Source organism: Elephas maximus, chromosome 3 (genome assembly GCF_024166365.1).
Source record: "Elephas maximus indicus isolate mEleMax1 chromosome 3, mEleMax1 primary haplotype, whole genome shotgun sequence".
NCBI classification, from domain to species: Eukaryota; Metazoa; Chordata; class Mammalia; order Proboscidea; family Elephantidae; genus Elephas; species Elephas maximus.
The window spans coordinates 82,269,871-82,293,434 of record NC_064821.1 but is presented as its reverse complement, the minus strand read 5'-3'; the positions used below and the strand labels follow the sequence as shown (position 1 = coordinate 82,293,434).

At 41.6% G+C, this 23,564-nt stretch overlaps 1 long non-coding RNA gene across 2 annotated transcripts in view; it reads right to left on the bottom strand.

Annotated features, from left to right (window-relative positions):
• The window catches only part of LOC126072957 (uncharacterized), a 51,777-nt gene that overhangs the window by 9,667 nt on the left and 18,546 nt on the right, over window positions 1–23,564 (bottom strand). For both annotated transcript variants that reach the window (XR_007516613.1, XR_007516612.1), the window contains exon 3: window positions 8,346–8,443. This is a non-coding gene — a long non-coding RNA (uncharacterized LOC126072957). The remainder of the gene's footprint in view (window positions 1–8,345; window positions 8,444–23,564) is intronic.

Genomic DNA, 23,564 nt, shown 5'->3' with positions numbered 1-23,564 from the left:
CAGAAATAAAGGGCATCCAAATTGGTAATGATGAAGTTAAACTCTCCCTATGTGCAGATGATATGATACTATACTTAGAAAATCCAAAAGACTCCACCAGAAAACTACTGGGAACTAATAGAAATATTTAGCAGAGTCGCAGGACACAAGATCGACATACAAAAATCAGTTGGATTCCTATACACCAATAAAGAGAATGATGAAAAGGAAATCAGGAAAACAATACCATTTATAATAGCCCTTAAGAAAATAAAATACTTAGGAATAAATCTAACCAGGGATGTAAAAGCCCTATACAAAGAAAACTACAAAACACTACTGCAAGAAACCAAAAGATCTACATAAACAGAAAAACATACCATGCTCATGAATAGGTAGACTCAACATTGTGAATATGACAATTCTACCCAAAGCAATTTACAAATACAATGCAATACTGATCCAAATACCAATAACATTCTTTAAAGAGATAGAAAAACTTATCACTAACTTTATATGGAAAGGGAAGAGGCCCCGGATAAGTAAAGCATTACTGAAGAAGAATAAAGTAGGAGGACTCGCACTACCTGTCTTCAGAACCTAGTATACAGCTACAGTAGTCAAAATAGCCTGGTACTAGTACAACGACAGATACATTGACTGATGGAACAGAATTGAGAACCCAGATGTAAATCCATCCACCTATGGCTACCTGATCTTCGACAAGGGCCCAAAGTCCATCAAATGGGGAAAAGACAGTCTTTTTAACAAACGGTGCTGGCAAAACTGGATGTCCATCTGTAAAAAAATGAAACAGGACCCATTCCTCACACCATATACAAAAACTAACACAAAATCGATCAAAAACCTAAACATAAAGCCAAAAACTATGAAGTTCATAGAAGAAAAAACAGGATCAATGCTAGAGGCCCTAATACATGGCATTAACAGGATACAAATCACAACCAACCACACACAAGCTCCAGAGGATAAGCTAGATAACTGGGATCTTCTAAAAATTAAACACCCATGCTCATCAAAAGACTTCACCAAAAGAGTAAAAACAGAACCTACAGAATGGGAAAAAAAATTTGGCTATTACAATCAGACAAAGGTCTAATCTCTAAATCTACAAGAAGATCCAACAACTCTAAAACAAAAAGACAAATAATCCAATTAAAAATGGGCAAAGAATATGAACAGACGCTTCACCAAAGAAGACATTCAAGTGGCCAACAGACACATGAGGAAATTGCTCCTGATCTCTAGCCATTAGAGAAACGCAAATCAAAACCCCAAGGAGATACCATCTCACCCCAGAATTACCGGCATGAATCAATAAAACAGAAAATAACAAATGTTGGAGAGGCTGTGGGGAGACTGGAACTCTCATGCACTGCTGATGGGAATGCAAAATGATACAACCATTTTGGAAAATGATATGGTGCTTCCTTAGAAAGCTAGAAATAGGAATACCATTTGGTCCAGCAATCCCACTCCTAGGAATATATCCTAGAGAAATAAGAGTTGTCACACGAAAATATATATGTACACCCATGTTCATTACAGCATTGTTCACAATAGGAAAAAGATGGAAACAGCCTAGACACCCATCAAGAAATAAATGGATAAACAAACTGTTGTACATACACAATGGAGTATTACACAATGCTAAAGAACAACGATGAATCTGTGAAGCATCACATAACATAGATGCATCTGGAGGACATTATGCTGAGTCAATCACAAAAGGACAAATATTGTATGAGACCACTACTGTAAAAGCTCATGAAAATGTTTACATACAAAAAGAAACAATTTTTGATGGTTACAAGGGTGGGGAGGGGTGGGGACGGAAAAACACTTAATAGACAGTAGATAAGCCGTAACTTTGGTGAAGGTTAAGACAGTACACAATACTGGGGAAGCCAGCACAGCCTGTACAAGGCAAGGTCATGGTAGCTCCATAGACATATCCAAACTCCCTGACGGACTGAATTGCTGGGCTGAGGGCTGTGGGGACCATGGTCTTAGGGAACATCTAGCTCAATTGGCATAGCAGAGTTTATAAAGAAAATGTTCTACACTCTACTTTGGTGAGTAGCGTCTGGGGTCTTAAAAGCCTGTGAGTGGCCATCTAGGACACTCAACTGGTCTCACCCCTTCGGGAGCAAGGAAGAACGAAGAAAACTAAAGACACAAGGGAAAGATTAGTCTAAAAGATTAATGGACCATACCTACCACAGCCTCCACCAGACTGAGTCCAGTACAATGAGATGGTGCCTGGTTATGAGCACTGCCTGCTCTGACAGGGATCACAACAAAGGGTCCCAGACAGAGCTGGAGAAAAATATAGGACAAAATTCTAACTCAAAAAGGAAGACCAGACTTGCTGGCCTGACAGAGACTAGAGAAACCCTGAGAGTATGGACCCCAGACACCCTTTCAGCTCATTAATGAGGCCACTCCTGAGGTTCGCCCTTTAGCCAAAGATTGAACATGCCCATGGAACAAAACAAGACTAAAGGTGCGCAGCAGCTCTGGGGTGGGGACTGGAAAGTAGGAGGGAACAGGAAAGCTGGTAATAGGGAACCCAGGGTTGAGAAGGGAGAGTGTTGGCATGTCATGGGGTTGTTAACCAATGTCATACAACAATGTGTGTACTAACTGTTTGATGAGAAACTAATTTGTTCTATAAACCTTCATTTAAAGTTCAATAAAAAAAGAATGTTCATAGAAACTTTATTCATAATAGCCAAAAAATTAAAACAATACAAACATCTATCGTACAAGTCAGGATCCAATCAGAATACAGAAGCCACACGGTAATTTGGACAAAAGCAAACATGTTGCTGTCAAGTCGTTCCGATTTGTAGCAACCCTATAGGACAGAGTAGAACTGCCCCATAGGCTTCCAAGGGTATCATCTTTACAGGGAGCCCTAGTGGTACAGTGGTTAAGAGCTACGGTTGCTGACCAAAAGTTCAGTTCTTTGAATCCACCAGCTGCTCAATTGGTCTCAATGGCAATGGTATTTTGTGTGAGTGTGAGTGTGTGTGTGTGTGTTTTTTTTCTCCCCAGTCTTTAAGGAAGCAAGGAAGCAGACCGCCACATCTTTCTCCCTCAGAGTGGCTGGTGGTTTCGGATCACTGACCTTTCAGTTAGCAGCCGAGCACTTAACCATTGTGCCATCAGGACTCCTAATTTGGACAAGAAGATTTTAATATAAAAATTATTAACTCTAAGAGGAGAGTCACTATGAAGGTGTTTAAAAAAAAAAAAAAACTAAAAAATCCTCATGCTGAGGGAGCATACCCAAGGAAGGAATAAATTGACTGGGATTCAAACTTCATTGAAAAATATGTGATTACAGCCCACTGGGCATGAAGAAGTTTGCTGGGTTTCCCAGACCAGACTAGGTCCATAGCCTCCAGGTAAGCAAGAAATACCCTGCTATAGTGCAGGTGGGCAGAGGCTGACAGTACATACACAGGAAGAGTCAGGGAATCTGGAGTCTGCTCGCAGGCAGGGTGGAACAATGCCTAGGGTGCATAATGTCCATGCCTGGGAGGCCACTGGAAACAACCCTCTAGAGTGCTAGTGGGCTGAGGGTTGAAGGTTGACACATAGAGAAAGTTGGGGTGTCAGGGGCCTGGTTACCCACCAGCAGGACGGTGCAAGTTCTGAGCTGTGCAGTGTCCACGCTGGGAGCGCTGCAACGAGGTAGGCACTGGGCTAGGGCTGCGGCTCCAAACTCACCAAGGCATGATGTTCTCTGGATGCACAGTTGGGGCAGAGAGCTAATGCATTATTTGCCTCTGGCAGCTGTGCAGTAGGAAGAAGAGAAGCACAACAGAAGCACGCTGGCACTAGGAGGAGATGCTTCTTCCTCCTGCAGTATTCCTCCAGCGCCATCTACCGACAAAGCTCAACACTGTGCTCATTCCAAAGGAGAAAAGCTTGAAGTGTCCATCCTATTATGGCAGAGCAGGTAATGAAGGGTAGATTTAGAGTTGAGAGGCAACACACTGATAACTGTCAAACCTAGTGACTGGTGGAATAGAAAACAAATTTGTGGTATATTAGTATAATGGGATACTATTCAGCATTGGAGCCCTGGTAGCACAGTGGTTAAGATCTTGGCTGCTAACCAAAAGTTTGGCAGTTCAAATTCACCAGTCTCTCCTTGGAAACCCTATAGGGAAGTTCTACTCTGTCCTATAGGGTCTCTATGAGTCACAATTGTCTCAATGGCAATGGGTTATTCAGCATTAAATAATAAGCTACTGACAATGCAACAACATAGATGAATGAAAAAACAAAACACCAACAACAAAAACAAAAGCTGTATGCTGCATGAAAGAAATCAAACACTAAGAGTTAATACTGTTATATGAGATTCTAGAACAGGCAAGACTAATCTATAAGGACAAAAAGCCAATCGGGGTTGTTTGGGGATGTGGGTGGGAGTAGGGATTGACCAAACTGGGTCAAAAAGGAATTTGGGGGGACAATGGAAATGTTTTATATCTTCGTTGTAGTGGTGATTACATGGACGCACAACATTTATCAAAATGCATTAAACTGTACTCTTAAAGAGGGTACATTACCCTGGTGGCGTAGTGGTTAAGAGACACGGCTGCTAACCGAAAGGACGGCAGTTGAAACTCACCAGATGTTCCTTGGAAACCCTATGTGGCAGTTCTACCCTGTCCTATAGGGTCACTATGAGTCTGAATCGATTTGATGGCAACAGATGGATACGTCAGTCATAGCTATTTTAAAAATATTATGTGTAAATTAGATACCTATAGTTGTGTGGAGCCCTGATGGTATAGTGGTTAAGAGCTAAAGCTGCTAACCAAAAGGCCAACATTTTGAATCCACCAGCTCTACTGTCTCCTATAGGGTTGCTATGAGTCAGAATCAACTGGATGGCAATGGTTTCAGTTTGGGTATAGTTGTGTAAGATCTAGACTACCATTGCCTTCCAAACCTTACTACCTCAAAAACTTGAGAGAGGTTGCAGCTTGAGAGGGTCGCAGCTTTGAAGGGAGCATTAGAAACCTACCATCTTCCTGCAGGAGGTAGATTCTTAGACCAGTACTGATGAGATGGTGGGCCTGGAAGGAAGTTACTTAGGAAATTCGAGTTGTGGTCTCTCTAAGGGTAGCATTCTTCTCTAGCTCAGCCTTCACTAGTCCTGCATCTTTCATGGTTTGGCCATAGGCTCAGGTGGTATGTGGGGACAATTACAAAGGGAGATGCCCTTCAAGAATGGCAGACCAACCAAGCATGCATCAGGGGAGGGGGAGGAGCAACCTGCCTAAGGAAAAGGAATTTGCTAAAGATCTCCCAGTTTGGAAGCGTGAGGCACTATAGGTTCACGTATAACGGGAACTACTGTAATAATGATATTAATAATATTATAAGATCAAGTTGTAAAGAGGTTGCCGAATAAGCCTGGCAAGCAAACAGCTCCTTTATAAATAAAGCCTATCAAGGAGCACTGACTCATTAGATAATGTTTGCTGGTGTTTATGTTAAAATGGAGAGTCTACAGTCTCTATTTATGTGTATGTGTATTTACCTCAAAACTCCATAGATTGATAAGGAACATCTACTGAGATCCAAGAAAATCTGGCTTCAGCGGCTGATTTCCCTGGGCTGAGATAGGCCCTGTTGAGTGCCTAAAGCCATCCTCCTGGCCTTGGAGAAGGAATAAATTTGCAATTGGGGGAAAAGATAATTTGTCAGCTCTACTAACTGGGGTAGCTCAGGACAGAAGTGGCTCCTGTCCAGGCATAAACTATCCATGGACTTTGAGTATCTTTCCCCCCTGCATGGACCTGTGTGGGCCTATTTCAGGAGAATATGCCCTTGTTGGCAGACTACAACTGTTTCAGCTGTGCGGTGGAGAGGTGGGTGTTTGAAGTTTGACATTGCTTTGCCTATTAAACAGGGTCCTCACCTACCCACATCAGGGGCCTAAGAACTGGTGGCTCCACTCAGGTCACCAGCCACCCGAGACAGGGGTCCAAGGATAACTGGTACCTCCCAGTCCTTACAACTAAAAACATTGGGTGTTCATGGTCCATCTGCAGAACCCACTTACCTGTACACTCTAGGGAACGGGGACACGCTTTCCTCAGAGACACTTGGGGGACAATTCTCAGCCCCCTGCCTTGTTCACAGCATGACACCCTGCTGCATCCAGGTACCAGTACCTACACCAATCACCCCTGCCCCTCTAAGACTGTAGGTCAGAGCCTGTACCACACACTTGATGATCAGCTATCTGGACACCTGGGCTGAGTTCATACAAGAAAAGTGAATGAACTCCTAGACCGATACACCTGATAACAGCTCTAGCCATCTGGGGACAGGATGTCAGAGCTCCAAAGGCCAAAATAATCAAGCTAGCTCACTCAAGCAACCCCTTTGGGCATATCACAAGAAAACAAAGCAAGAAGCTATGACACAGTAAGCAAACATAAAATAAACTAATACAATAACTTATAGATGGGTCAGAGGCAACAGTCAATATCAAGTCACATAAAGAAACAGAGCATGATTGCCTCAACAAGTTCTCGAAACAAAGAATCCAGGGATCTTCTAGATGAAAGTGCCTTCCTGGAATTACCAGAGGCAGAATACAAAAGATTAATATATAGAACCCTTCAAGACGTCAGGGAGGAAATGAGGCAATATGTAGAACAAGCCAAGGAACACACAGGTAAAGCAGCTGAAGAAATTAAAAAGATTACTTAGGAACATAACGAAAAATTTAATAAGCTGGAAAAATGCATAGACAGACAGCAATCAGAAATTCAGACGATTAACAATAAAATCACACAAGTAGACAACTCCATAGAAAGTCAGAGGGACAAACCTGAGCAAGTGGAAGGCGGAATTTTTGAACTTGAAGATAAAGCACTTGGCACCAATATATTTGAAGAAAAATCAGATAAAAGAATTAAAAAAAAAATGAAGAAACCTTAAGAATCATGTGGGACTCTATCAAGAGAAATAACCTACGAGTGATTGGAGCACCAGAACAGGGAGGGATAACAGAAAATACAGAGAGAACTGTTGAAGATTTGTTGGCAGAAAACTTCCCTGATATCGTGAAAGATGAGAAGATATCTATTCAAGATGCTCATTGAAATCCACATAAGGTAGATTTTAAAAAGAGAGTCACCATGACATAATCAAACTTGCCAAAACTAAAGATCAGAGCAGAAATAAATGAAACAGAAAACAGAAAAACAACAGAAAGAATCAACAATACTAGAAGTTGGTTCTCTGAAAGGATCAATAAAATTGACAAACCACTGACCAAATTGACAAAGGAAGAAAATGAGAAGACGCAAAAATGAATAAAAAAGTAAAACAAGAGAGGGACCTTGCACAGACCAATGATAAAGACCATGTTCTGAGTTGAGTAGATTTACTACCCCTCTATTCCTGATGTTAAACAAATGTTCCTCATCCCAAGACTAAATATATTCCGTGGCCAATGTATTCATGTTCTATGACGAACATGATGTAGAAGCAAATCAAGAGATCCAAATTAAGCTTTTTGGATATGTACAAAAGAGCCATGAGAACAGAATTTCTCGGGAGCATCCCATTCACGTGATTATCAAGTTAAAGCTGCTTCGCACTTCTATGCTGACGTCTCTTGTATAGGGTTATGGTAACCATGAATTGTTTGTGCAGGTGGGTATGTGTACGTTAGTGCGTGTGTGTCAGAGTGTCCATGACTTAAGTGGTATGATTGATAGGGGTAATCAGAATTTGCCCTAAGCTTTACCACTCCCTATGGAGTCTCTTCTACCACTCGTCTGTTGGTTTGCCTTAATCTGGTGGGATGCACCTTGCTATAATGCTGGAAGCTATGCCACTGATTTTTCAAATACCAGCAGGGCCACCCACAGTAGAGAGGTTTCAGCAGAGTTTCCAGACTCAGGCAGACTAGGAAGAAAGGCTTCGTGATCTACTTCTGAAAATTAGCCAGTAAAAATCCTGTGGATCACAATGGAATATTGTCCAACATAGTGCAGGAAGATGAATCCCCTAAGTCAAAAAGCACTTAAACAGTGGCCACAACACTGGACTCAAACATACCAATGACTGTGAAGATGGTGCAGGATCAGACAACTTTCATTCTGTTGTACATGGGGTTCCCATGAGTCAGAGCTGACTTGACAGCAGCTAACTAACAGTGGAGCTTCTTATGTAAAAATAACATCCCCGTTTATATTTGATGTACAGAATGGGAGTGGAGAACACACTGAACTAAGGTAGCAGGATAAGCAAGACACAGTGGAGGCTGAGACCAATCTTTGAAAAGAGGTCCTTACCTGAGGGAGGTGCTCCTCCAAGTCAGATGCCTGCTGGTCATTATCCAGTGTCCTCCAACGTCCACTAGGGCACCAGGCTGCTGTGCACTGCATTCTCACTGGTAGGGAAACCAGGCCCTCATGATGAGTTGTGGGAATCATCAGGCCTGGTGGGGGCTGGTTGGGGCAGACAGCCTAGCAGGAGCAGGGCAGGCCTACCTGGGCCCAAGGCCCATGCAGCTGGGAGAGGAATCCGTGTAAGGAGGAGGGCCAGGGGTAAGAGGAGGGGTATGGGAGAAGAGGGGAGCAAGACGAAAGGGGCGGCGAATGGAAGGGAGAGGGAGAGGAAGAAGGCAGGTCGTAGGAGGAGCAGGGGGACAGGCAAGGGTGGACGTGACCCGGGCAGACAGATGGGAAGAGGAGAAACCTCTAAGAGGGGGTAGATGGTCTGGGCATGAGGTAGAAAGAGGGCCAGGTTGGTCTGAGCGACTGGTGGTGACTGAGGCAGGCAAAGGACAATGAGACAAGGAAGTCATAGGGACAAGAGGCAGGACAGGGGGAAGGGAGGGAGCCGAAGGCAGAGCAGGAGCAGGGTTAGAAGTAGGCTGAGGAGGAGGTTGCACAGGAACAAGGAAGGGGAGCTTCTTCTGCATTGCTCAGCTGAGAAATGAGGGTCTGTTTGATGGGTTCAGTGTTCTGAATTCTTTCCTTGCTTGATTCCATTATGACTCAGATACCATGTTAAAAGAAGAGTCCGAGATTCTCAGGCATTTGAGTTGGAAGAGACCTTTGAGATCCTTGAGACCAACTTCCCCTATTTTATAAATTAAGAAGAGAAAGCCCAGACAGTTGTCCAAAGTTACCCAACAGTTAGGGGCCTAGTTTGAATCCAATCCAGAGCTCTTCCCACAAGCCCAAGCTGACCTGGCAAAGGTGCAGAGCTCTCCAGGGAGTGAAAAGGGCCTCTATGTCCAATGGGGCCCACCTTAGATAGAGGTAATGGAGGTGGCCATTCTCTTAACATCTCATGAGGAACCTTCAAACACATCTATCCCTGGCTAGCCATTCCCAGAACTGCAATGAGGCCTGTATCCCCCTGAGGAAAAGGTCATTTCACATGCCCAGGAAAGAGACTGAATATGAAGAAAACATGAAGTCAGACACCCTCACCAGGCAATACTTGAGCTCAAATCCATGCCTGGAAAAAAAATCCAGGCCTAGGGGTATGGGTACCTGGGAGGAAGGTTCTGCTGAAGCAGGGGAAGGGGTCACAGGGAGTTTAGATCCTCCCTCTATTCGCTGGATTAGAGGCTTCCATACCTTGGCCAGTTTGTCTCACTGGAAGTTCACAGGGAAGGGATGTTACCTCCATTTGAAGAAAAAAGAAATTGTGCCCAAATAGGGATAGACGCTTGCCCAGGAAGTAACAACATCGGGATGAGAATTCAGGGCACCTAGTGCTGTGCTCTTTCAATCAAATGGCAAAATTGGGAAATGAAATGGGAATACAAGGACACATGGATATAATGACAACAGCACAATCACCCCTTCAACCTAGAACACTCTCTGAGTATATGAGAATCTCATACCCAAAGCCCCACCTTCCTGGCCCCATCCTGGTCCCATTGTCTCAATGTCACACACCTTCAGCACCTGTCCTGAGGCCCTGCAACAGGAGGGCCTGCAGGTAGAGGCATATTCCTCAGAATAGGCCAGGTTATACTGCTATAGCAAACCCTGAAATGTCAGTGCAACAACGAGGTACGCTAAAGGCTTATTTATCATTCACGTAATATTCTGACGAGGGTCAGGCCACGCTCCTGAGCATTTGACATCTAAGCAAGTGATGGACCTATGCTCTATGGGACATGTGACTCCAAGATCACTGAGGAAGGCAAAGAGAGAACTAGAATTTTAGTTCCATATGATTCTTATAGTCTTCTAAAGTATTTTTTAATACACAGGCATTTAAATTTACCAACAAAATTTACATGTTTCTTTGCTTATTGTTTTTGGTATCTGACTTCTTCCTCTTAATTCTCTTCTACATCCTCTAATAGTTCGTTCGGGAAAGGTCTGTAGGTCGAAAACTTCCAGAGACCTTGCAAAACAGAGAGTGTATATTTTTGTCTCCACACTAGAATGAGAGTTTGGTTCAGTTTAGAATTTTAGGTTCAAAACTATATTCTCTCAGAAATTTGAAGCTATTGCTTCACTGTATTTTTTTTTTTTAAAGATTAGGGATTAATTATACTATATTAAATCTTTCTGTAGATATATATGCATTATACACATATTATAAGCACTTTCTGAAACAAACAATATGTTATAAAATATAATCATTGTACGATGTGGAGCAATTTTTTTAAATGTCATTATTATCTTTAGGGGATTCTGACTTTCCTTCTCTTTTTTGGCTTATTCTTTCTGATTATGAAGCAGCTAAATAACTTCATGACTAATTTCAGTTAAACATTAGATACACAATTTGTATTCTTTCTTTTATGTGATGATATATGCAATAATTTATATAATAATAGTAAATACACAGAAAAAAGAAAACATTAAAATTGTATTAATTCACTACAGTGATCAATTAAAAAAAAATGATCAATTAGTTTATCTCAAAATGAGGTGTTCAGGCTATCTGGGTATGCATACAGGCTAAAATGCAGATTGCAGGGTTCTCCCTCAGAGACTCGGATTCAGTAGGTCTGGGGTAGACCCAGCTTCACTGTATTTTTTGCAACCATGGTTGTTGATGAAGGAGTCTGAAATCAACCTGATGCATATTCCAACATTAGGGAATCTGTTTTTCCTTGTGAATGATTTTTGGATTTTTTTTTTTTAATCCTTGGTTTCTGACATTTCACCACACGGTTCCTTTTTTCATTCATCCTGCTAAGCCCTCTTTCTACCAGAGATTTCATGAGTTCTGAATTTCTTTTTCCATTATTACTTCGAGAAGTCTCCCTTCTCCAGTATCTCTCTTTTCTCCTTCTAGAACTCCCATATCATGGATGGTGGGACTTCTGGGAGCTGTGTCTTTTTTTTGAAACTTTTTATATCTTTGTGTTTGGGAGATACATTTGGAAAGAACTCCTAGGTTTAATCTTCCAGTTCACTGATTTCATCTTCACCTGCATCCATGTTCCTATGCAACTCTTCTAATAAATATTTTAGTTTTCATTTCCAAGCTCTTCCATTGATTAATACCCATGATGCTATATTCCTGTATTCTCTTCATCTCAAAGCTCAGAAGAGCTCTGTAGAGCAGCATCTGTTCTTATTTTCCAGGAAAAGTGTTCTTGGCAGGTCACGGATCTCTTGCTCAGCAGTGACCACCCTCTGCTCTTGCCCAGCACAGCTGGTCTGATGGTTCTGACCTGGAAGAAGGGCCTCCCCTACCCCATTTCCTTTTGTAAAATTATACTCACTTTGTCATATTTGCTCTCTTTCCTAGGTAGGAGAGAGTACCTCGAGAGAGATCTTATGAAATACAATTTCTCAGCTCCTTCTGGTTTGTACTGTAGCATTTGAGGGTTTCTCCACTTTGGTCCTGGTCATAAGTTATTAAAGTTATGGTGAGAACGGTTGCTCCACCACAAGATTTAAGAGCCAGGGAGGCAGGATTTCTCCAGTTCTTTTGTTTGCACATCAGGTAGATGTCCACGCAGTCTGTAACCGGAAATACAGGCCTGGAATTCATTCACCCTTGAGGTCCCAACGCTTCCGCTTACAGTTGGGACCAGAGTGTGGGCTGGGAGCAAAGCACCCGAGTCTTGACGATTTCCCGCTCCTCTTGCCTGGCCCAGCTGGTGAGAAGGCTCGGTCTCGACCAGATCCTGGGTAGGGGTGGCGACCCGATCCCAAGCACAGCCCAGCCGGGCAAAGGGATGTGTCCCCAACCAGAGACCCTTCTTACCTCTTATTTTATGGAGGTCATTTCTCCCCGTCGTGGTAAGGGCTTGGATTATAAGCAGAGCAGACTGAGAGGCTCCTCTTGCCCAATCTACCCCCACCAGGAGCAACCATTCCACCTAATTTATTCACAGTGAACAAACCAATTACAGACCTTTGTTTATTCAAAAATATAAAAATTTTGAACACCTACAGCAGTGAATAACAGCCACAAGCCCTACCCTCATGGTGCTTACAGTCTAGTAGGGGAAGAGAGACAATAATAAAAATAAAGTTTCTCGTATATTTCATGTTGACTTGTGCTCTGGAGAAAAATGAGGTGGGAGATTTTGGCAAGGACACGACTTCTGTTTTAATGGGCAGAGAAAAGAAAGAATGTCAGTACAGATGCTGGCATGCTGGTACATTTGGTGGAAGAAGAGGGCTTTCCTTTCTGGTTGCTTTTATTTTCTCAATAAAATACAAGGTAAAGTCATCAAACAAGAATGAGGTGAGCTACAGCTGGTTTGTGCTAAGAGGAGAAAGTAGTAGTAAAAAAAAAAAAAGTAGTAAAAGCTAACACTTATTAAGTGCTCGCCAGATATGAGTTACTGTTCTTGGTCGCAATGCTGAAGGATTCATAGACAAAAAAATCTGAATGTCACAGGAAGCATCCCCAGCTGGGGAAAGTAGGAGGATTCGACACTAACTCATGTCTGGACATTCCAATCACTGCATCAAGACTGGTTTGCAAATTAAAGTGACGAGAAGGCTGTTTATCTTCTACGAACAGAAAAGTCATGGGTCTGCTGGAGTCTCTTCCAGGGAAGGTTACTGTACTAGATAAATATTAAAGGGATGGTAGGAGACAAAACGAAATTTGGTTTCGATTGTGTCACCAGTGGTGCTTTTTCAATATACCTATTTGTTGGTGCAAATGGTTTATGTATGTCTACTAACTTAAAGATTGCTGGTTTCCACTCACCCAGCAATGCCGTGGAAGAAAAGCCTGGCAATCTGCTTTCAAAAGATTACAGCCAAGAAAGCCCTATAGAGCAGTCCTACTCTGCAACACATGCGATCGCTATGGATTGGAATCAATTTGACTGCCATGGGGTTTTGTAACCAGGAGGTTAAAGTGGAGCCAGTCATGTTGTGTGGTTTTTCTCCAGCCCAGAAAAGGCAGAGAGTTAGGTTTATCAAGGGTTGGGTTTTTTCAGGTTAGTATGATTGATGGACACAACCTTGCTCACTGAAAATGAAGTTGACTTAAAGCACTTACTGATGATGGTTAGAGATTACAGCCTTCAATATGGATTACACTGAACATAAAAAAAATGAAAATCCTCACAACTGAACCAACAAGCAAAATTATAATAAATGAATAAAAAATTAAAGTTGTCAAGGATTTCATTCTACTTGGATCAATAAGCAACACCCATGGAAGCAGCAGTCGAGAAATTCAATGAAGTATTGCATTGGACAAATCTGCTACAAAAGACCTCCTTAAAGTGTTAAAAAGCAAAAATGTCACTTTGATGACTAAGGTGCACATGACCCAAGCCATGGTCTTTTCAATTGCCTCATATGCATGTGAAAGCTGAAGAATGAAAAAGCAAGGCAGAAGAAGAACTAATGCACTCAAACTGTGGTACTGGTGAGGTATATTGAATATACGTATGATGGACTGCCAGAAGAATGAACAAATCAGTTTTACATGAAATACAACCAGAATGCTCCTTAGAAGTGAGGATGGTAGGCTTCGTTTTGCTTCCTTTGGACATGTCATCAGGAAAGACCAATCCCTAGAAAAGAATGTCATGTTTGGTAAAATAGAGGGTCAGCAAAAAAAAAAAGAGAAACTCTCAGTGAGATGGCCTTACACAATAGCCACAACAACGAGCTCAAACATATCAAAGATCATGAAGATGGCACAGGACTGGGTAACATTTCATTCCATTATACATAAGGCTGCTATGAGTTGAAGCTGACTTGACAACAACTAATAACAAGCTGAAACTGAAGAAAATCAGAGCAAGTCCACGAGAGCCAAAATATGACCTTGAGTATATCCCACCTGAATTTAGAGACCATCTGAAGAACAGATTTGACGCATTGAACACTAGTGACCGAAGACCAGACGAGTTGTGGAATGACATCAAGGACATCATCCATGAAGAAAGCAAGAGGTCACTGAAGAGACAGGAAAGAAAGAAAAGACCAAGATGGATGTCAGAGGAGACTCTGAAACTTACTCTTGAGTGTCGAGCAGCTAAAGCAAAAGGAAGAATTGATGAAGTAAAAGAACTGAACAGAAGATTTCAAAGAGCCTCTCCAGAAGACAAAGTATTATAATGACATGTGCAAAGAGCTGGAGATGGAAAACCAAAAAGGAAGACCACACTTGGCGTTTCTCAAGCTGAAAGAACTGAAGAAAAATTGAAGCCTCGAGCTGCAATAGTGAAGGATTCCATGGGAAAAATATTAAATGACGCAGGAAGCATCAAAAGAAGATGGAAGGAATACACAGAGTCATTATACCAAAAAGAATTAGTCAATATTCAACCATTTCAAGAGGTGGCATATGATCAGGAACCGATGGTACTGAAGGAAGAAGTCCAAGCTGCTCTGAAGGCACTGGCGAAAAACAAGGCTCCAGGAATTGATGGAATATCAATTGAGATGTTTCAACAAACAGATGTAGCGCTGGAGGTGCTCATTCGTCTATGCCAAGAAATAGGGAAGACAGCTTCCTGGCCAACTGACTAGAAACGATCCATATTTATGCCTATTCCCAAGAAAGGTGATCCAATTGGATGTGGAAATTATAGAACAATATCATTAATATTGTACGCAAGCAAAATTTTGCTGAAGATCTTTCAAAAATGACTGCAGCAGTATATCGACAGGGAACTGCCAGAAATTCAAGCCAGTTTCAGAAGAGGACACGGAACCAGGGATATCATTGCTGACATCAGATGGATCCTGGCTGAAAGCAGAGAATACCAGAAGGATGTTTACCTGTGTTTTATTGACTATGCAAAGGCATTCGACCGTGTGGATCATAACAAACTATGGATAACACTGCGAAAAATGGGAATTCCAGAACACTTAATTGTGCTCATGAGGAACCTTTACATAGATCAAGAGGCAGTTGTTCGGACAGAACAAGGGGATACTGATTGGTTTAAAGTCAGGAAAGGCGTGCGTCAGGGTTGTATTCTTTCACCATACCTATTTAATCTGTATGCTGAACAAATAATACGAGAAGCTGGACTATATGAAGAAGAATGGGGCATCAGGATTGGAGGAAGACTCATTAAGAACCTGCGTTATGCAGATGACACAACCTTGCTTGCTGAAAGTGAAGAGGACTTGAAGCACTTACTAATGAAGATCAAAGACCACAACCTTCAGTATGGATTACACCTCAACATAAACAAAATGAAAAAATCCTCACAACTGGACCAATGAGCAACATCATGATAGAGAAAAGATTGAAGTTGTCAAGGATTTCATTTTACCTGGATCCACAATCAACAGCCATGGAGGCAGCAGTCAAGAAATCAAAAGACGCATTGCATTGGGCAAATCTGCTGCAAAGGACCTTTTTAAAGTGTTGAAGAGCAAAGATGTCACCCTGAAGACTAAGGTGCACCAAGCCATGGTATTTTCAATCACATCATATGCCTGTGAAAGCTGGACAATGAATAAGGAAGACTGAAGAAGAGTTGGTGCCTTTGAATTGTGGTGTTGGCGAAGAATATCAAATATACCATGGACTGCCAAAAGAACAAACAAATCTGTCTTAGAAGAAGTACAACCAGAATGCTCCTTAGAAGCAAGGATGGCGAGGCTGTGTCTTACATACTTTGGACATGTTGTCAGGAGGGATCAGTCCCTGGAGAAGGACATCAGGCTTGGCAGAGTACAGGGTCAGAGGAAAAGAGGAAGACCCTCAATGAGGTGGATTGACACAGCAGCTGCAACAATGAGCTCAAGCATAACAACGATTGTAAGGATGGCGCAGGACCGGGCAGTGTTTCTTTCTGTTGTGCTTAGGGTCGCTATGAGTCGGAACCAACTCGACGGCACCTAACAACGACAACAACAACAATAACAATAATGAATGGAGAGAGAAGAGAGAGATTGAAGCTGTTCGCAAAGATCTATGATGAGGGACTACGGAATCTATGCTGGGAGAGGTGGAAAGTGGAGAAAGAAGGGGAAGAAAAGATAGTGGAAAAGTGGTGGGCATCAATGCCTGGGAGGTCCAATGAGGTTGAAGAATTAATGGAGTGTAGGTGCCAGAGAACTCAAACTGGGAAGACAGGAGGTGGCGACCAGTGATTTTAGGTAAATTCTGTAAAGTTACGTAGCCAAGAGGGGAAGTCAGTAGCCTAATACCAGCTAGGCTGGTAGGACAAAATTCATGTTTGTTGTCTTTGTGCTATTCAGAACCTTTGCAATTTATGACCTTTCCATCTTCATTCATAACATTCTTTCCTAGAAACTATAGTATTGGCTTGAATGAATATTATATTTTCTGCCACAATTTTTTCACTCATTTTCTATAGTTCTTCTTCGGACGTAGCTCTTAGATCTTCCCATACTCTCCCTTCCCATTGTATAAGCTGACACAGGTCTCCATGACTCCATAACTGAAATACTAATTTTTTTACTAGCATTTCCTGCTATCACACCCTTTTTCTAAATAAACTTAATGTCTCTGCCATATTTTCTATATGAAACACCCAATTTAGTTTATTCCTCACCTGGTATAAAACCTTAAGTGACTCCTTAATCTCTGCTTCAAGTCATATAAATCTGTACCTAATTTTCTAGGCCATCCATATTTTATCCCCCTATTACTGAGTGCCTTCCATGAAATCTGAGTTTGAATTGCTCATAGAAGATGAACAAAGGCTCAACTCACTGATGTCCTCAAAAATAAAAATTTTTATTGAGACTACAGTATGCTCTGAGCAACATAGGTAGTACCGGTCAAAAAAGAGAAAAAAAAATGCTTTCGAATCAATTCTGACTCATAGTGACCCTATATGACAGAGCAGAACTGCCCCAAAGGGTTTCCAAGGCTGTAATCCTTACGGAAGCAGACAGCCAATCTTCCTCATGTGGTTGGCTGGTGGTTCAAACCATCAACCATTCAGTTGCACTTAACCATTGTACCATCAGAACTCCTTAGTACTGGTCAACCTTGGCTAAATCACACAAAGGACAGGCATTTCCAGTACACACAGAGAGGCACACAGAGGAGGAATGAGCCAGCCAGTCTTTACGCATCAGAGGGCCTGGCACGGGATGGGTACTCAATGCATGCTTTTTAAGTGAGTGAATGGTTTTCAATGAGGGAACATCTACTAAATACATCCAATCAGCTAAATTGTCAAGGACAATAAACATTTGAATTTAAGTCCATTTGAAGGGTAAGTGAAGCTCTGGAAATTTTAACAGCAAGTGAGTAAAGTGATTCCAGGGGCCTTATGGCTGGAAGGTTAATATGTGGAATGAAATGAATATCAAGATTATACAAATTCATTTGGAGGGCTGCAGTTCACTTTACTGGAACAATATGACTGAATTAAGTAATACTTGGCTCTGTATCCCAAGTGTACAGAGGTGCTAAAAATTATATTCAGAACTGGGAGAGTGGGAGAATGAAAGATAGGGAGAGAGTGCCAGATACCTGGGACTACCAAAGCTACCTTCTATGTGCCAACTTTGACATTTTCCTCTACTTATACCATTAAAAAAAGAAAAAACATAGTTAATACTTATTTATCATTGTCTCTACTTAGAATTGTTGAAATAAGCCAAAGTCCTCTTTGAAGTTTGAGTGAAAGAACTTGGAATCAGAATTCTGGGTGATGAAGGGACTAAACACAAGAAGCTCAGCAAGGATTATCAGGAACTACACCCTTAGAGACTATTTATGAACAGGGAGATTCTGGCCTGAGAGATGTTACTCATTTCCAATCTGAAGATCAGTATTTGGGGGGAAAGGTCAGATGAGTAATAGATCAAAAGTAAAGATAATGATCTTAGTCACTTGAGGGTGACATTTCTAAGATTCTGGGGGAACAGGGACAGTGCAAGATAAGAGAATAACTCCCTAAGTGGAAGCTGATGGCCATTCCAGGGCTTACGAATTAATTTGACAATGTTTAATATAAACCAAGATTGAAAAACAAACAAAAGAGCAATGATTTCCTATTTAAGAGGAAATTTTAAGTTGAGAGAAAGGCTTGATAAAGAAATTGTGGAAATTGCTTCTGAGTGAATTTGCCAAGTATGCTTTGGTATTCCAGGTGGCCCAGATTAGCTGGAGGAATAAGAAGACCATAAGGAGAATGGCTTATCCCCATCTTCCATAATCTACCCATTTGGACTGATCAAATTAGGTGCTCAACATTAGATTCTTAAAATAAAAGCCTGGCTTCCAGGCAAATGTGGCTAGTAAATCACTTGTTGAGGAGGCATCTCATGGCCATAATTTGTCCACTGAAGGGCCCCCACACTTAGTGGTTTGCTGGTTTAAGGGAAGCCAACTGTTAAATGTCTTGAAGTGTTATCAAAACAGTTGGATACCACAGTAGCCCTGTCCTTGACAGCTGCTCAGTCCTCTGTGGTTTCTTCACCCTTTCCCAGCCTATTTTCAGAAGCATACACTTGTTCTTTATTGAGGGCCCTACTGAATGTCTCTGAAAAAGTATCAGAGCCCCACTTAAGGTTCCTATATCAGAAGCTGGAAGCAAGTGCTTGAAGCCTATTGGTTCACTCATTTCCATACCATGTCAAAAAAAGGGGGCTTATTTATCACAGGACCAACAGCCTTCTTACTTAGTAGAGCAAAATGTTCCAGTACCAGAAACATTTTTCTGGGAGTAACTGCTGACAAGTGCAAAATTATTTTTATATCCTTTAAATAGTACTTGTGGAACATATTGCACCCAAGGCAGAGTAATCATAGATTGCTTTAAAAACTCAATCTGTCATTGCCTGACTGTTCTCACAAGTGTAAATCCTCTTCTCATCTGGTTCCTTTGCTTCCCTTACTTACTAATCCCGGAAACTCTGAAAGCATCAGTCCAGTACCTTCCAACAGGATGTTCCAGGCCCCATCTTAACTTCCATGACCAAGACTCTGAACTAGCCAGCCTCTAGGAAGCCCAGGTTCCATTTAGTAAAGGAGTATAAAACAGTAGCTCCCAAATCTAGAATTTCGATGCTTAGTCATGCCTCCTCACAGAACGCTCAATTACAGCCTCCTGGGGTGGAGCCCAGGATAATCATATTTCTAACAGCTGTGTAGCATTGATTCTGATGCCCAATCAATTTTGGGAATCACTGATACAGATTCAGATTAGAGTATAAATTGTATATTCATGCCATGCCTTATGACTATTTGTAGTAAATAAGCTGATGCCAAAGGTGGCACAGATTATTTCAGTAACAGATGGAACTTATGCTAATATTTCTGATTCGATCATCACTGCACTAAGGATAATTTAACCATTATCCTGTTTAATATAGGAGCTCCTCAATCTGGTTTTTATTTTTCATATATAAGAAACTCAAGCCAGATATCCCTTATCAAGTACTATATTCACACACAACCATGTTTAATGCTGTTTGAAGCAGAGTTGTGGCTGCTTGTCCCCATTGGTGTTCATTTGTGATTATCACCCATCTCATCATAGGTGATATCATATAGCAATTTGTTAATATTTCCTTGGACTAACTGACTTGCATTTTCTAGCTCCTAAATTTCACTTTCTGACTTCAACCAGTTCATTGGTAAAAATCTCTATCCAGTGGATTCAGGATAGTAGCAAAATTGCCACCTAAGATTTTCTTAACCTTACCCAAATACCCTATAGGGCAATAATTCTCCAACTTTAATATACATATTACCTCCAAGGAGGGGAAGAGCATTTGAAAATGCAGAGCTGTGGTTCCCACACCTACAGACTGATTAAGTAGCTGTGATGGTTAAGACTGTGTGTCAATTTGGCTGGGCCATGATGCTCAGTGTTTATGCAGTCATGCGATGTTGTGGTCACTTTCCTCTCGAGATTTGATGTGTGATCACCCCCATGATGGGATCTGCTGTGAGTAGCTAATCGGTTGAAGGCGAGTTTCCTTCCCTGGACATGTGGTCTGCATCCAAATATAAATGGACATTCTTGCTTTTGCCCTCTCTGGATCCTGCAGCTGCCTCCTGTTCCTCTGACCTCCATTTCTTGGGACTTATCTGCTTATCTGCTGATCTCGGGATTCGTTGATCTTCACAGCCTGTGAACCAGAGCCCTGCTCTCTGACCTGCCGATCTTGGGTTCACCAGCCCCTGTGCCTATGTGATCAGCCTCTATCCTGATCTGCAGACTTGCGACATTCCAGCCTCTACAATCGCATGAGCCATTTCCTTGATATAAATCTCTCTATATATTCATACACTTTACTGGTTTTGCTTCCCTAGAGAACTCAGCCTAAGACAATACTTAACAAGAAAAACCATGTGATCGTATCAATAGATGCAGCAAAAGCATTTAACAATTCGCACATGCATAATAAAAACAAGCTAGGAATAGAAGAAAATTTCTTCAATTTGGTAAACCAAATCGAAACCAAACCCATTGCTGTTGAGTTGATTCCAGCTCATGTAGAACTGCCCCATAGAGGATCCTAACTCTTGACCTTTTGGTTAGCCGCCAACCTCTTAACTTTTACTCAATCTGGTAAATGCTTCTACAAAAAATCCATAGCTTACATCGTACATAATAGTGAGAGATGGAATGTTTTCCTCCTATTCAATGCCACATTGGCAGTGTCAGCAAATGCAATAAAGCTAGGAAAAAACTCGGGGTCTTGTATAAAATCCTATGTGAGTGAAGCCCAAAAGTCTCCGGGCAGCAAAGACTACTTTGGGACCCAGAAAAATGTTGAAGGAAGAGTAATGGGGTGTGGGGGGGGGAACCTCTACCAGAGAACTTGTTCAAAGAAGCTCCACAGTCAACTGTTGTCTGACATTATAGAGAAAAACCATCCATTACCTAATGGCTAAGTAACCTAATCCAAATCTACGTATATAGGTATAAGAACATTTATAATTGGAAATCACAATTTGTCACAAAGAGGCACCAAAGAAGTAACAGAGAAGAGAAATTCTAAATTTGTAGTAGCTGTGGCAAAATCCTTTATAATAACTCAAACTTACAAGGATATAAAACAATTCACAGAGAAGAAAAATAACATGTGTTATGACTCAGTTATCACTGAACCCTTTAGCACATAGCTTTAAGTTCAGACATTTCACAAAGGAGAGAAACTCTGTGAGTGTGGTAAGGGCTTTACCCAGAGTCTGGGTCTTTGAGTTCTTCAGTCAATTTACACAGGGGAGAACCCTGTATATGTGAAGAGTGTGGTAAGAGCTTCCGTAGAATTCATTGTGGAGTTTTATATATTCATATGCTTTACTGGTTTTGCTTCTCTAGAGAACCCAGCCTAAGACAGGCTGCATAATATTCCATTATATGTTTATACCACATTTTGTTTATCCATTCTTCTGTAGATGGGCTGTTTCCACCTTTTGGCTATTGTGAGTTGTGCTACAATGAACACTAGTGTACTGTCAAGTATTTTAACGTTACAAGGTTACCTTAAGGTTCTGTTTATGAAGAAGCAACAAAAAGAGTTGAAAAAGAATGTAGAGATTTGATGAATATTGCACCAGAAAGAACAATCAAAACCAAAAGATCTATTATGGGGCATGCGGGACCCATTAGGAGACAAAAAACCTCATGGAGAGGTGAGTTCATAACATGACTCATCCTGTGGTACAAGATTCTGCCAAGAACACAAATGATCATGGAGGGAAGTAACACATGCTGCTTTTTCCTGGATAATGATGTTCTATGCATTGTGTGAAATCTTGTCTTATTTGAGATATGTGAAAGGTTCTACTTTAACATCTCTTACATGAGTATTCTTGTTTTTCAACATGTGGTTTGCAGACCACCTATATCAGAATTACTCCAGGTGTGTACTAGAGTATAAATAGTAATCTAATATTTAGTGTACAATAACTTTAGGGTACAAAATAATAACCGGGGGAAAGGGGAGTATGTAAAATGCAGATTCCTGGGCTTCATTCCATAGCTGCTGTCTTAGGCTGGGTTCCCTAGAGAAACAAAACCAGTAATGTGTATAAATATATATAGAAAGAGACATTTATATCAAGGAAATGGCTCATGTAGTTGTAGAGGCTGTAACGTCCCAAGTCTGTGGATCAGGATAGAGGCTTCTCATGATTCACGTAGCCACAGGGTCTGGTGAATCCCAGATCAGCAGGTCTGGGAGCAAGGTTCTTGCTCACAGGCTGTGAAGATCAATGAATCCCAAGATCAGCAGGCAAGATCTCAGGAAAGCTGCTATCTCAAGTCTCGAGAACCAGAGGTCAGACGAACAGGAGCCCGCTGCAGGACCTAGAATGAGCAAAAGCCCTGGAGCCCTGCCAGAACGTCTGCCCATCATGAGGGTGATCATATATCAAATCTTAGCAGGGAAGTGACCACAACATCACACCACTCCCAAAACACTGAGAATCATGGCCCAGCCAAGTTGACACACAATCTTAACCATCACAGTCCAGCCCTTGTCAACTTGGCACCTGTAAATGTCTCCTAAAACCATACATAATCTCTGAATAAAGATAAGTATAAAGTCATACTTTCACTTACATGATACAACGAACACACATACACCTGAAAATGCACTAGCCCTGTTTACATCTTATATTTTAAAAGAAAGCAAAAATATTTGATGCAACATGCAAAGCAGAAATAGTAATAACAATTACACTCCTCATTTCTGCAACTGATCACGTGGCCGTAACTGGTATTTAGAGCTACCTTCTTCCACCACCCATCCCATATTCCCTTCGGCAAGCACCTCAGCTGGTTGTGGTTCTTTATCTGGGCTGTGCCCAATGGTTTGGCTGGTCAGGGACTTGGAAGTAACATGATTGGAAAATTGGAGACAAGGATTTATGGGAAAGAGGTAAGTGGATAGACTTCTGTGAATGGGCCAAAGAAGTGACAATATCTGTGTCTCATGTGAATGCTTACTCAAGGGTGACCTCAAAAGAAGATGATTTCCTGAAGGGTCTGAGCCATTAGTAGTCATGTCAGAACTGGGTTCTGTAGTTTTCCATTAACTTTAATCACAGGGCATAGTTGTACTAAGGGATCTCCTGCATTCCAGACATACTCTTCTTTACCTCCCTTATGTAATATCAATCCCCTTGGTAATCAGGATGAG